Here is an 8,762-nt window from a genome sequence, read left to right on the forward strand (position 1 = left end):
CTGCGCCCAACCCTTGAAGGTCGTAGAGAAAGCTACGCACACGCAAGATTCATCAACCTTAGTTAAGTGCATCTGGGACTGGAAGGAGTCTACATGATCATTAGGATCGAATGACTCGTCATACTTGTCCAACGGAGGCATTTTGAAGTCTTTTGGCATTGGGGTCGCTAGGAGGTCGAGAGATAGCAGAGAAAACCCAAAGAGGAGGGGAATTTTTGTAGCTCCCAAGCTTGCCTCTTCTTTAACTTTTGGTTGCTCAGTCTGATCAGGAGTGACGAGCTGGCTCGAAGCTACAACTCAGCACGTCTTATGATGCCGCTTCTGTTGCTGCTTGGCAAGTTCCACATTAGTGCTGCTAGCTTCAATACGATTAGGCTCGATGTGGTCGCGGGGTGACTCAGACTGCTAGTACTGGCTACTATGGATGGAGAGTCCTCGTTTGGAATCTGCGACCAGAACCCTGAACCGATTCCCCGTGAGTAAGCCTTCCTGACGCGACGACTTGGGCGAAATGGCCCTGGTGGGCTAAGAGTCTCCTAATCTTTTCTCCAAAATAGGAGCTATTTGTTTGTCTCTCCTGCCGCGAGACGAGACTTGGCTCCCGAGGGGATGTGGAACCTAGGGAGTCTGTCCCCGGCGAGGAGGGTGAGAGTTCTGACAACGGGATCCGCTTTGCTGTGGGAGCGGACTCCGAGGTGGGACCGACTGTTGACTCCACGACACCAGAGGGAATTGCTGCTAACATTGTAGCTGGTAAAAGTGGTGCATCACCTGTTGTTGGTAGTGCTGGAGCTGCTGGACCTGTTGCATCTGGACCTGAATAGCCCGCACTCAGTGTACCAGGCCATCTAGTTGGTTTTGTCCAACTGCAGGGAGAACCACAGAAGGTTCGTTGTAGGTTGCGCCCACCATCAGAGGGAGTGGGGCATTCACCGGCACTATGACTTGAGGCATGTTCAATGTGGGAACCCCGATTGCAGTGAGAGGCACGGTGAACTGACCAATGCACATAGTAGGGACTTGAGGTTGCCCCCCGGAGACATTCATTTCTCCATTCTGTCTGGCGTTACTGGAGAATGCCATTGACACAGTTTTGGATGGTTAGCGAAAAGAGGCTTTTTGAAGCGTTTCCCACAGACGACGCCAAATGATGTAGTGCAATCCGACTACTCCTAGCTGGAGGTGACCTAGCTCCCAACAAACAACGGACTTGATTGATTTGCAATAATCAAATTAGAGAACACATGGTGGCTTACCCGGCGAGGTCGCTCCGATGCTTAAGTCAGTACTTGGTTGCGAGTTGATGAGAACTTAAAAATGATAGAAAACTAAAGAGCAGAGATTACGCATACCCTTCACCCCTGGGGGGTGAGGCCTTTATTTATTGGAGTCCTCATGGGTTTGGTGTAGTAGTTCTGGGATTCTCACTGCGGTAGGATTCGTTGCTTTATTAGTTGGGGATAACACCACCAACTGGTAAGGTTTCCCATTTCCACCTGAATCGGGGAGTGGGTGAGATAATACTTGCCGTTATAAGGCATGATCCCGTAAGACGCGGGGTACAGTGGTGAGATCCTTGGAGTTACCATGCGGTGGTCAGCATCACTTGAGCTCGTGCTCAACTTGATGTGAATGCCGAAGTGCTTTAGTACCAAGGTGCTCTTGTACCGAGGTAGGCTTGTTTCGAGGTGGACTCCTCCTAAGGTGATCTAGCTATTCGGGCTCAATTTGTTGCGGACTCGGTATTGTTAATACTCGTTGCGACCTGATGTCGAGGTGATCCTAGTTCGGGATGATCTTGGCTCGAAGTAACTTTAGTTCGGAGTAACAAGATACTCGAGGTTGTTCTACGACGAACTGACCATGCTGAATTGTCACTTATGCCAAATCACGTCCACATATCCCCTGTTATGAAATCGGGCCAAATCACCCTTCATCTACAATAACTGTCCTAGTTCTACCGTATCGTTTGTTTCATTTCTTCTGAAACAATCACAAACACTTTTTTGATTATGGATCTATTACCAGAAATTCGATACCTAGTCTCAGCATTCAATGTGTATTCCTGAATAATCTCATTTTTCAATTATTCAACCATTTCATTTTACCAGCTGGGGTTAGCGCACAATATCTTCTGACGAATCGACATAAGATTCGGGCAGTTGTTTTTTATCACTTAGGGGATCCAACGACAAAAGCGGAGCTCAAAGATTATCTTCTTGAGCTTCACGGCAGCCCACCTGTCAAGAGGGTGTTGAAGGCTCATAAGGACTATCTTTTTGGTCTTGATTTTGTTTACTTTTGTTTCTGCTGCTAAAGTTCCGCCCTAGACGTAACCGCCAAGGTGAACTGGGTCATCAAATTAGTCCATCCGTAGTGACCTTTCCACCCAGGAGCTTGTGGACCATTTTGAACGTATACGGCCACAGTACGAAGCAATTTCATGAGAGCGCTCCAAAGCCTCAACTGCTTTATCAACCGCGAAGGCGGGTTTGGCATCGACCCAATCAGAAGTCACCCGTTGTCGCGAGATGTTAAGGATGAGACTGAACTTCTTTTCAAGCATTAATGGAGGGAGTTAGAGTACGAGCGACCAACCTTGATCAGAGGTTTGTCATAATGTCACAGGGTTAGAGGTCAGGACAAGCCTTTGTGTGCTTAGAGGTTAGGAGTTGCCCGGTGAGATGGTTCCACCAAGGTCAGTACCACTAGATCATGACCTCCAGTCGCATGGCCGGGGCACTTGGCTGGCTTAGATCGGTCCATGGGAGGTGCCACTTACGTGCTAAAGGGGGACGGCCATAATGCAAGGCGACTGTGCGCCGAAGAGGTGACTTGGCACCGATGTGAGGGGTCTCCTGTATGCCGATGATAATGGGCACCTGTGTGCCATATTGAGAGGCAACCGCTGGGACGTAACACACCCGTGCGGTAGAGGCAATGGGGTAGCTCACTCAACTTGGGCAAGGGGCTGACGTGGTGAAGGGTTATGCTTGAGCCAGGCCTGCATGCCAAGCCTCCCTTGAGTGTCGACAACGCAGTGCTGGTCCATGCACTGTCCCCATGAGCATGTGTGCGCCCATGAGGAATTCTGGTAGCCATGCTAGCCATTAATCAGGGCCGCCCCGCAAGGGATGATGGTCTAGGAGTGCCAAGGTCAGACACCCAAGAAGGTCGACCACCCCTCCTCAAAGAGTACGTTAAGCTTTTGGTGGTTTGCCTGAAGATAACATCAATTCTCCCAAAAATCTTACAGGTGAAAATGATGGTGATGTCCCTCAACGTAAGCCTGCCAAGTGTAGGTAAAATTAAGCCTGTATCAGACCGTAACAGCAATTCATCAAGATTTTCAAGCGGCTGCAGCACTAGGGGGTCAGGTAGTTGTTCGGGCAATGCCGAGAGGAGGGCGATCAGTCTAGTGTAGTAGGCTCTCTCTCACCAACAACAAAGGGTGGGTTGTAGGGCTTATGGGGAAAGCGCTGGGAAGGATAGGGATAGTGATACGGCGGTTATTGGATCGGTCAAACGGGACATCAAAAGTGTGATCTATTCCTATGCTCCGCCGCCCTCCCCGACAACAAGAAAGGGCCCTTCCTTCTGCTTTCGGAGCTGCGTGATGACCCCAGTCCCACTGAATGGAAGGGAACAGTCCTTTAAGGTAGTCAACTCCAATGGTCGCACCTACCAGCAACAAGACCACTACTCCCTGCACGCCACTAAACGGCGCTATTTAACGGTTTGGTTCGCCCAATACAAGAATTACAGCCCTTACTAGCTTAAGGCTAAAGCCGTGGACTACGCCCCCGTGAGACCCCTCTATTTGACTAACATACCCCCTTTGGATCTCCCCCATACCGAGGGCTTCCCTGAACTCCACTCCCTCACTCGAAACTAAAAGCAACTAATCGCACCGACTCCCAACTACTCCCATCCCAAAGCGTGCCTGCTTGAAGACGCCCACCTCGTGCTTCTTTCGAGGAATCCCTTCATCGTTACACTCGCCCTAAATGAGCTTGAATCGGTATCTTGTTAAGGATTTTTTAACCAACAACTTAAATTCCAAGGGTTTATCAGGCCATGCTTATTTGGAAAAGGATAGATTGGGCCCGCTGTATAAAGCTCGAGCCCAAACCTGAGGGCTTAAAACTTTGTGCTGAACATGTCTAATAATAAGTTGTCATGAAAGAGCGGAGAGGACAAAATTGTGCTCTTTATTTGATTTTGGATAATAGTAAAAGGAACTCTTGAAGGGGGAAATGGAGAATAGAAAGAATTTGAAAATGCTCAATAGATGATGAACTATGATTCCTTTTTTTCTTTTTTGTTCATCAGCAATACTTTCCCATTTTTCCTGTACCTCTCTTTTTTCTTTTTTTTCAAAGTGGTTCTGCGTCCATGCTGAGACAATCCAACTAATACATCAACGAACCAGCCCTCAATTGATAAAATTAACTATGATGCATCTCGATGACTCTTGTGCCATATGAAAAACTTGGAGGTCAAAGCTTATTTTGTTGGTAATACTACGTACCATAAACTTATCAGAAGCTTGGGTTGCCTGGGACTCTCTTCTGCTTATTTTATACCTCAAGTCAAAGATTAATACACCGTGAAGGCTAAGGACAATCTTTGAGGAATGCTTATAAGTGAAAATGCCCAATGGCCAATGTTATTTTTTTTTTTTTGAATTAAACAAAATTGCATTATACACAAGTCCCAAGGAGAAATTGAGCTTTCATGCGCAAGCTAAGCTGGTACTTGATTAGCCTTCCGGAATACTTTAGTTGCTATTTGTTGGGGTGATTCATGGTCTCATGGGACCGAGCTACACCGTCTGGTGTCTCTTCTTTAAAAAAGTGTCTAAAACTTTAGTCAATAAACCATTAACACGTAAGGAATCGTGAAAAGGATTCACACAAGGAGAAGCGTCCACGTCTCAAAACGTCCCACAGCACATTTCAACCGTTTATCGAGAACATCTCTCAATGACAAGTACGGGAGATGTTCTCGATGCACGCTGAGATGTGCGAGTTGGATGTTTTAGTGGCGCGTTTTGTGGGGGCAGATGTAAACTCCACAGATTTCAAACAAGTGTCGCGGAAAAGAATAAGAAAATCCGTACAATGAGAATCGACGATTGAAAAGTGATCCCTTTGTACATTTCTTTGTCGAATAAGTTCTTTCTTGTTTATATTATCTAATTCATCTGTTCCCTGTCGAATAAGTTCTTTCTTGTTTATATTATCTAATTCATCTGTTCCCTGTCGAATAAGTTCTTTCTTGTTTATATTATCTAATTCATCTTCCTCTGTTCCCAAGTAAACTCAACTGGCATCATCTCTGATCTCTCGTCTCTCACTCTGCGCAACGCAACTCTTATACATTTGAAAAGAAAGCAGCCCAACGCATCCAACCATCTCTCTCTCTCATCGATCTCTCATGACTTCTGCAACTTCTTCTGTAGAAGACACAATGGCCAACGTTGGCCTTGCCAGTGCCAAGGAAGAAGACGCTGAGGTTACCGAAGTTGCAACAATCCCTCTCTATTCCTCCTACAACCGGATTCGACCCCTCCTCGACGCCGTAGACCAGCTGCGCCACCTCAATGTCATGAAAGAAGGCATTGAGCTCCCCACCATTGTCGTCGTCGGCGACCAATCCTCCGGCAAATCTAGTGTCCTCGAGTCCCTTGCCGGCATCAGCCTCCCTCGCGGCGTAGGCATCTGCACACGGGTTCCCCTCATAATGCGATTGCAGAGCCATTCTTCTCACGACCCAGAACTCCAATTGGAGTATCTCGACCATAAGGTCGACACTGATGAAGTCCATGTCGCGGAAGACATCATTGAAGCCACCAATGAGATCGCAGGTAAGAACAAAGGCATCTCCCATACTCGTCTCACTCTCACGGTGAAAAAGAAAGGCGCCCCGGATCTCACCATGAGTGATTTGCCTGGTATCACGAGGGTCCCTGTTCATGACCAGCCCGAAGACATCTACGAGCAGATATCCGACATTATAATGGAGTACATAAAGCACAAAGAGAGCATCATTCTCAACGTCTTATCGGCTACTGTCGATTTCCCGACCTGCGAATCGATCAGAATGTCTCAACGTGTCGACACCACCGGCGAGAGGACTCTGGCTGTGGTCACTAAGTGCGATAAGGCTCCTGAAGGTCTTAAAGAGAAGGTGACCTCGGACGATGTTCACATTGGCCTTGGCTATGTTTGCGTGAGGAATCGCATTAACGACGAGTCCTACGAGGAAGCCAGGGCCGAGGAGGCAAGGTTGTTTCAATCCGATCCTCTGCTCTCTCAGATTGACAAATCCATCGTGGGTATTCCTGTTTTGGCTCAGAAACTAGTGGAACTCCAAGCAGCCAGTCTCGCAAAATGCCTGCCGGACATCGTAAAGAAGATCGACGAGAAACTCAATCTAAACGTTTCTGAGTTCAACAAACTGCCACAGAAGCTATCCAGCGCGGGTGAAGCCATGGCTGCATTCATGCGGATTATTGGGTCTACGAAAGAATCTCTCAGGAAAATCCTTGTGAGAGCGGAGTTTGATGAGTTCCCGGATGACAAATACATGCATTGCACCGCTAGATTGGCCGAGAAGCTCAACGAGTATTCCGAAAAGCTCAAACTGAGGTCCGAAGTCGTCAAGGATAAGTTTTTAATGGAGGAAATTCGAGTCCTCGAAGAAGCGAAAGGCATTGAGCTTCCGAATTTCCTTCCTCGCACAGCTTTCCTCACCATTTTACAGAGAAAAGTGAAAGAAATATCAGGCACTCCCGTCAATTTCGTTCAAGATGTGTGGGCTTACATAGAAGACGTGGTCGTCCGAGTCCTGATGCACCACTCCGAAGGCTACCCACAGCTTCAATCTTGCACAAGAAGGACAACACAGAATCTAATCGCCAAGATGAAGAACCACTCTGTTGATCGAGTGCTGGAGGTCGTGGAGATGGAGAAGATGACGGATTATACCTGCAACCCAGATTACATGTCAACCTGGCACAGTCTCATGGCGCAACAAGAAAAGTTCATGATGCAGTTAAACAACATCTCCGTGCATCATCAGAATCAGTGTGCGACGATTGAAGGTTATGGGACTATTGAGGTAGAACATCTGAGGGCCTACAGTGGGATGGTGCAGCAAGCATTCGACATGAGAATGAGAATCAAGGCTTACTGGAAGATTGTGCTACAGAGGTTGGTGGACAGTTTGGCGCTCCACCTTCTCTTCAGTGTTCAGAACTTGGTAAACAAAGAGCTGGAGAAGGAGATTGTGATTGAGCTGATGGGGCCTCATGTTGGTGGGATTGAACGGTTGCTTGACGAATCCCCATCTGTTACCCAGAAGCGAGATCGGCTCAATAGGAGCACTAAATTACTCAAGGAATCCAAGGAGATTGTGGCCAAGATTATGGACCGTATCAGCTGATTTCTTCTGTTCTTCTAGTCTCTTTCTCTGTTGACTGTTCTGTAATGTAGAGGATATATATGGGAATGGGACCTAATTAAGTAACCTCTCTATGTATTATCAATATTGTGTTGATAATTGATATGATATGTATGGTTGGTGGTCATTTATAAGTAATACTAACAAAGGGCACGTTATTCGTGGGGTGGGGGTGAATGAGTGATGGTATCGGTTGCTTTATATATTCAAATCTTGCCCAGTCCTCTTATCTGAGACCGAATCAGCCCCCAACAACGTCCCGCAACACATTCATGCCGTGTATTAAGAACATCGGACGTTGTGGGGGCTGATTTGAACTCGTCTTATCTCCACTTAAACGTGGATATTGGAGGTTTTATCGCCAAGGAAAGGGTTATTTTGGCAATTAATTTTTCACATGTATAAACACCGCTTGTTATGGTGAGTGAAATAGTACGCTGGCATCTTGGCTGGGTTTCTTTGGTGTAAGAGTTTGCTGTCAGATCTCTGTATTGGAGGTAGTTTGTCCTCCTTTTTGGTGTTCCAAATCTGTTCGATTTATTGGCAAACATCTTGCAAGTTTCCTCCTGGGTATTTGGTTTCACTTGCTCTTTTGCAAGTTGTTTCCAAATCTGTCCTTTGATTGGTTTGGTTCACTCATGGTTGTCTTTCTTGTAATTTTAACACTTTTCAATGAAGTTTCCTCCAGGGTATGTTCTAAGCCACTAATCCATGTTTATCGTTATGATAATAAATAAAATAAAATAAATTTTATTTACTTCTATCTCTATATGTCATTTTTTCAATCTCTATTACAAAAAAAACTCTAACTAAAATTTCAAAACGAATACAAAAAAAAAAAAAAAACTACAATTTCAGAAGAATAATATTCAAAACAGTATTTTATGTACTAATACAATAAATAATCTATCAAATCCATGCTTATATAAAAAAGATGATTTTTAATATCAAGAAAATTATACAAATACAATATTAAGAATAGAATAATTATTTTTATACTTAAAATTTATAAATTTTCAAATGATATGCATATTAAAATTATTATATATTTTTACAATTTATTAATTAATGCTTTAAATTATATTTATAAGTAATAACAACATATATATTATTTATAAAATAAGAAAAATATTGTTTATAAAATATTTAAGAATATAACATTAAATTGAATTTATCAAATACATTAATCTGCATTTATTTCAAAAAAAAATATTTTTCATATTAGAAAAATCATATAAATAAAATATTAATAAAGGAATAATTATTTTAGTAGTTAAAATTTATGAATTTTCATA

At 44.6% G+C, this 8,762-nt stretch overlaps 1 pseudogene across 1 annotated transcript; it reads left to right on the plus strand.

The window, feature by feature from the left end:
- Positions 1–5,283: 5,283 nt before the first annotated feature.
- Positions 5,284–7,594, plus strand: LOC148865272 (dynamin-related protein 4C pseudogene; annotated as a pseudogene). Its single transcript, XR_016109454.1, has one exon. The product of XR_016109454.1 is annotated as a dynamin-related protein 4C pseudogene (transcript).
- The last annotated feature ends 1,168 nt before the right edge of the window (positions 7,595–8,762 follow it).

Source organism: Nelumbo lutea, chromosome 3, assembly GCF_056320005.1.
Source record: "Nelumbo lutea isolate HS-2025 chromosome 3, American lotus-T2T, whole genome shotgun sequence".
NCBI lineage: Eukaryota > Viridiplantae > Streptophyta > Magnoliopsida > Proteales > Nelumbonaceae > Nelumbo > Nelumbo lutea.